The sequence below is a fragment of the Polistes canadensis genome, unplaced genomic scaffold (genome assembly GCF_001313835.1).
Source record: "Polistes canadensis isolate GaletaPanama2010 unplaced genomic scaffold, ASM131383v1 scaffold_65, whole genome shotgun sequence".
Classification (NCBI taxonomy): domain Eukaryota; kingdom Metazoa; phylum Arthropoda; class Insecta; order Hymenoptera; family Vespidae; genus Polistes; species Polistes canadensis.
Genome location: NW_014569612.1, coordinates 765,855 through 773,174, shown reverse-complemented (window position 1 = coordinate 773,174; position 7,320 = coordinate 765,855).

The window sequence follows — 7,320 nt, the reverse complement described above, 5'->3', positions numbered from 1 at the left end:
AGGGAGCAGGGGGTGGGGGGTAGGTAGACAAGTAAATAATTGTCGTCGAATTAACACGTTGGATATTGTGAGGATTTTTTTATTCGTTAAAAAAAAAAAACGAAAGAAAGAAAGAAAGAAAAGGTAAAGGGTCTACAAATGGAAAAGCTACCCCCTCAGGTTTATTTTTTTTTTTTTTTGTTATATTTTACTGCTAAACTGTAACTGGCTAGTTCTGTAGCTGATGAAAGAAGAAGAAGAAGAAGAAGACCGTTGAGGTACCTGGGATTAACTAACATCTGCTGCTTCGAAATAGAAACCGCTAATAGAGAGAGAAAAAAAAGAAAAAAAAAAAAAAAGAGAAAGAAACGAAAGAAAGAAAGAAGAAAAAAAAAAGGTTGAATAGAGTGAGCAATGGAATTGGAAGTAAATCGAAAATTCGACAGGGGATCGATCCTATTCGAGGGGAACGAACACCTCTTTGGAAAAAAATCAAATAATATTTTCTAATTCTAATATTACAATACCATAAAAGTACTTTAGTTGAAATCAAATGAAGATATTGTACGTAGAGAAATTCTATTGAAAACAAAAAAAAAAATATATATATATATGTATATTTTAAATGCATAGTTTAAAATAGTAAATTTGTTCGATAAAAATATTAACAAACGATTGATACAATTAATCGTATTATTTGTTAACCAAACATTTGTCTCAATCTATATAATTTACTGTTTTATAATTTACCGAATTATATTTACAATTGTGTTACCCAAACCCCAACACCTTCCCTCTCGCCACCATTGAAATATATTTATTTGAAATAAACTTTAATTGAAAATTAAAAAACAAAAACAAAATTAAGACAATCTCAATGCAAAGAATTGAATAATATAACAAAATATCCAAAAATTGTAACACACCAAACTATTGCCAAGAATAACAAGAGAAAGTATAATAATTTTCAATCGAGGAACAAATTATTCTAAGAAAAAAAATCATATAATCTGTGAACTTTGCAATGCATGCTCACCAATCCATGAAAACACTCCTGTCCACCCTTTTACATTCATTCACCATGGGTCACCATAAATTCTTATAAAAATTCATCTAAGTATATTCGATACGAATAATACTATAATAGAAATAAATGTTATAATAATAATAATAAAATATATGTGATATGATAAATAATATTGGAAATAGGTTGAGGTATATAAAGAAATAAAGAAATAGGTGGGAAAAAGAAGAATAAAAAAAAAAAAAAATATATATATATAAAGAAAAGAAAAGAAAAGAAAAGAAAAAAAGGTTTGGGATGTTATTCATTGGTCGTGCTAAAACCAACTCCCTTTTAACGTGGGTCGTACATGAGCATTTGGTGGTGGTAGCAACGAGCAACAGGTCTGCTAATCTTTCCCTCTCTTTCTTTCTTTCTTTCATTCTCTCTCTCTCTCTCTCTCTCTCTCTCTTTATCTCTTTTTCCCTCTTTGACTTCTCTTTCTTGTCCCAACACTTTCGGTTACGCCCATTTCACAACTACTTTTCGCTCCTTCATCTATCCTTCTCATTCTAGTTTTTTCTTACCAACATTATAAAACCCGTAAATGTATTAGTATATATTCATTCCTATGATTATTTTTTCTTAACTTTATTATAACCAAATATATATATAAATTTTCTAACGCTAACGTTTTAGTGATTAATGTGTTTTATAGTTTTATTAGAATTCTTAATTCATTTTCTATTAATTGTTAAATATAATTTCATAATTAAACACACACATATATATATAAATATGTATACTTGAGAATTATAATTTTAGCAACTGTTGAATAAACCTAATATTTGTTTCATTGATTGACAATACTATTTTTTTGTTTCTTTTTTTCTTTTTATTTCATACAAAAGTGATTTCTCTCATCATAATTGTTAGAATAAAATTGATTAAAACTATAATGTATATAATAAAATTCTTTTAGTATTTATATGCCGAGTGTGACTCGCCATTTTCAAGATATCTATAGTATTATATTTAATATTTTCTTTCATTAATGTTATATTTTTTTCTTTTCTGTAGGATAATAAGAAAAAATTGTTAGAATAAATTGATTAAAACTATAAAATATATAATAACTCTTTTAGTATTTCTATGTCGAGTGTGACTCGCCATCAATTTTTATTTATACATTATTCAAAAGATATCTATAGTAATATATTTAATATTTCCTTTATTAATGTTATATTTTTTTCTTTTCTGTATGATATAATAAGAGAAAATTGTTATTAAAACTATAATATATATAATAACTCTTTAAGTATTTCTATGTCGAGTGTGACTCGCCATCTTTAAGATATCTATAGTATTATATTTAATATTTTCTTTCATTAATATTATATTTTTTTCTTTTCTGTAAGATAGTAAGAGAAAATTGTTATTAAAACTATAATATATATAATAAAACCCTTTAAGTATTTCTATGTCGAGTGTGACTCGCCATTAATTTTTATTTATACATTATTCAACATATCTATAGTATTATATTTAATATTTTCTTTCATTAATGTTATATTTTTTCTTTTCTGTAGGATAGTAAAAGAAAGATGATAAAAAGAAAGAAACAAAGAAAGAGAGAGAGAGAGAGAGAGGGAGAGGAAGAGTGATAAAGGAAGAAGAAGATTTTTAGGAGGCAAACGAAAAGCAAGAGTCCCGTTGATGGGTTCTCTCAAAGGATCTCTTTAAAGTGCCGCGGCCTTTCGATAATTAAAGGGCAGCCATTGTTATAGCGAGTCTTTTCAAAGGGGGAGGTTTAAAGTTAAACGAAGATGAAGAATAAAGAAGATACATAAGAAAAAGTATAAGAGAAAGAGAGAGAGAGAGAGAGAGAGAGTATTGTAACGAGTACGTGGTTGGTGCAAACGATGAAACGAGACTACTCTCTCTCTCTCTCTCTCTCTTTTTCTTTCTTATTTCTTCTTCGTCATCTTGTTCTTCTATCTTCGTCTTACTTGTTCGAAAAAAAAAATATAAATGATTTAACGGGGCCGCCACGCGAAGTCGACGATAAACGTCACTTCGAGAAATTAAAAAGGGATAAGTCCCAAAAGTCACCAATGGGAATCGTTTAACAACGTGCAATATCTTCGTAAATTATTATCAATTCGCGTCCATCTTTTTTTTTTCTTTTCTTTTCTTGCAACGATTGCCGACAAAATATTATTAACACACACATACACTAATTTTATATATATATATATATAGATGTGTGTGTATGTGTGCATCGATTAAAAAATCATGGCCACTGTTTAACAGTGCACTGTATACTCTCATTTATTATGTATTATATATTATAGTTTGTAATAGAATAAATATAACGATACGTGAAATATTTATTTTGATAGTTTTGGTTCAATTATACTCCATTTTGTTTTACTCATTGGAAGATATATTGTCAATAATTTGCATTTGTATAAAACGTTCAAATTTATATACAATGTATCGTTAAACGCTGATAAATTTATTTTTCTTTTATCATTTTTTTTTGTTTATTTTTAATATATTATCCAATAATGTTTATTATAAGTGTAAAAAAAAATGTATTTGTTCGTTCACTTTTTACAAATAAAAGTGTCTTATTAATTGATACGTGTGTGACATAGTGACATACAATATTATTATAACTATATAATTATAATAATAATTCATTAATTGTTAGAAAATATATTGTGACAAAAACTTACCGTAAAAACAATCGTCGTATTTCCTTCATAACTCCAAAGAAGAAGAAGAATAATAATAATAATAATAATAATAATAATAATAAAGGTTTCATTAACATAATTCAAATCTTTGATTGGAAGATTTAACAAAGATGGCGGCCCAAATTCGTTTTAAATGAAAGGACAGACACACTGCTTACTTATTCGACATATTATTTCATTAACCAAAGTTTACTTTTTTCACCGACAATTAAGATACGTATCAAAATAATGAAAAATACATTTGGGACAAGTTAAAAATAACAAAAATCTTGATTAAAAGATAATATTAAAATATAACGAATAAGATATCTCTCTCTCTCTCTCTCTCTCTCTTTCTCGTAGAAATAATTTCGGTCGACGAGCATAAAATAACATTTATCCGTGAACATTTTTTTATTTTTGTTTTAATTCTACCGAAATATACAAGTTCATCGATTTCCCCATGTAAATGTTAAAATCAAATTAGGAATATTCTGTGATACGAGGGAAAATGAGACGGCTTGGGGCGGGGGGGTGAGGGGAGGGAGAGAGAAAGAGATCCGATTGAAAGATAAATATTTTGTAAAATACACTACCGCGAGTAAAGGGACATAATGATGATAATAATAAAAAGAAGAAAAAAAAAAGAAATAAAAGAGATAAAAAGAAAAAACCTTTAGTATAAATAATTCAGATCGGTGTGTTCAGGTATGATGCAAGAAAAAATAATCTCTTGTTTAATCTTCTTCTTCTTCTTCTTCTTCTTCCTCCTCCTCCTCCTCCTCCTCCTCTTCTTCTTCTTTTTCTTCTTCCCTTCTTTTCTTGATTAAAGTTCTTTTTTAATTGCCCGTGTGCGAAGAAACGTCACGATAACAAGGAAAAACACTTTAGAATAATCATCATCGTCATAATCATAATTATCATTATCATCGTCATCGTCATACAGTTGAGGAGGACAGTCTCGTAATTTTAATCGAAAAAACTTTTACCGAGCGGAAATGAAACGACGAAATACTGCACGGTGATTCTGATGAGAAGAAGAAGAAGAAGAAGAAGGGTGAAGGGACAGGAGGGGGTGGGTAAGGGGGAGAAAAAGGAATCCAAAGATTGCGAAGATCGTGATGAAGTAGAAGGAAAGAAAATGATGAGAAGATGAAAGAAGAAATAGTTATAGATGAAAATGAAGATGAAGATGAAGATGCAGAAATAATGGTAAAAACTTGATGAAGAAGAAAAAGAAGAAGAAAATGAAGATGAAGATGAAGATGAAGATGAAGATGAAGATGAAGATGAAGAAGCAGAAATAATGGTAAAGACTTTAGAACTCTGGCCTGCATGATAATTGGTCTCGGATACTCGGCCACTGTTTCTCTGATAACAGGTTCCCCGGTTTTCGATGCAACACCGTTTCCTTCAAGGTATATCGCGCATGCGTTTATATCCCCACCCCTAACGACAACATTTCTATCTCTCTCTCTCTCTCTCTCTCTCTCGCAGTAACTTTTCCATCTGTATATCTCTGTTTCTCTTTCTCACAAACTTTCTATCTATCTATCTGTTTCACTCAGTTTGTGAGAGGTCGTAAAGATAATACCCGCATGCCAGTTTGCAACGTAGCCCAACGGTTGCTTACGACGTTCAATTATCCAGATTTTCTGTTTTTGTTAGAATTGTTAGATCGTTCGTATTTAAGAATTCATTCGTATTCATTATTATTCTATATTACGTTGATAAATTAAATATATATATGTATATATATGTAGATATGTAGAGGGTGTTCGAGAATTTTGTTGTTTTACCTACAACATAATTTTTTATTCGAACACATACTTTGATATTCTATAGAATATCAAATTACTATTTAAACAACGATGAAAAGAATACATTAATTTAATATAAATTTTATTAAAATTCATTTGCTAAAAGTATTAAATAATATTTGCCGAAACTTTTCAAAGAAATTGTAAAGATGCACAATTTGCAGCATTTCATTTTCTGACATTTTCTGAACTTTCCATGCTAAATTTATAACTCGATATGGTATTCTACGCGTAGACAAAAGAGTGTACTTTAATTTAATATAAGTTTCATTAAAATCTATACATTTTTAGTATAAAAAAATATTTACCAAAACTTTTCAAAACGAAACTTTTAAAACGAAATGTTTTTTTCCTTTATGGGTTGTTTTGGGGGGCAGGGATTGCGTATGGTTGTGTGTGCCTATCCCGAGAATGTATTCTTTTCAATGTTGTCTAAATAGTAATTTAATATTCTATAAAATATCAAAGTATTATGTTCGATGCCTAGGGAAAACTGAAAGAATTTTTCAATTTTCGATTTCGTCTGAAGGCTCTTTGCATTCATAGTAATGCCAAGGAATTACTAACAATAACAGATTTCCGACTATGACAACATATATATATATATATATTAAAATAAATAATAATTATTTTATTCTAACGAATTATATTTCAATTTTGTTATCAACAATTACAAAAACGCAATTAGAAATATTTAATTTGTAATATACTTTTTTAATTAAAATCGAAATAAAACAATTTAATGAATTAAACGTCGAATGGGACACAACGTAGAAAGAACTATTACTATAGGATAAATACCGATGGCGAGTGAGACTCGACAAAGGATCTTCCGAGATGAAAATTGGAGTTTACTCGAAATGGGACTGCAAAAAATGGTTGAATAAAATTAAAAATTAATCGTATATAGCAGGGTTTCTTAAACTATGGGTCGCGACCCCAAATGGGGTCGCGTAGCAAAATTCTGGGGTCGCGAGAGATTTTAATGTCAAATATTTATATATACCATTTTATAACATCACTAGAGTTGGCGGAATACAGTGGACTTGCAGCGTCTAGACACGTGCATTTGTTGAAGGTTTTGAGCTATCTCCACCGATAGCAGTAATATTTGTATGGGGTCGTCAAGAAACTCGCAATCATAAATGGGATCGTGAATGACAAAAGTTTAAGAAGCCCTGGTATATAGAATAAAAAAAAAATAAAAACAAATAGGAAAATAATTAGAACATCGTATTATTATTATTTTTGTTCTCAAGCGTTCTTTCATTTATCGTTCTCGTTTCTCTTCTCTCATTCACATTGAGATTCTTCGAACGTATTTTCAAAGATCTTGCGACTCTTCCCGTTCCGTTCCAAATATCCATCCTCAGGTACCTTTACGATCATCCATAAAGGTATACGAAGCTCGCTTTTAGTGGCTATTACAGAAATCTCGAGCTCGGCGTAACATTTACGGCTTTTGCACCGTGTGCGGCAGTCGTTAAAATCAAAAGCACCGAGAAAGGTACAAAATCTTTCTATCTCTCTCTCTCTCTCTCTCTCTGTCTCTGTTTCACTCTCTTTCATATTCTTATTCCCTTTTTATCTCGCTTATTACGTGCTTCCTATTTCTCTTTACTATCCATCATCGATTTATCTATTTATCGATCTCATTCATTACAATACTATATCTCTGTTAACGATACAAAGTAAATCTGAACACACGAAAATTGTATCATTTATTTTAAATGATTAAATACTTCTTTTTTGTTTATTCAATTATAAATTAATAACA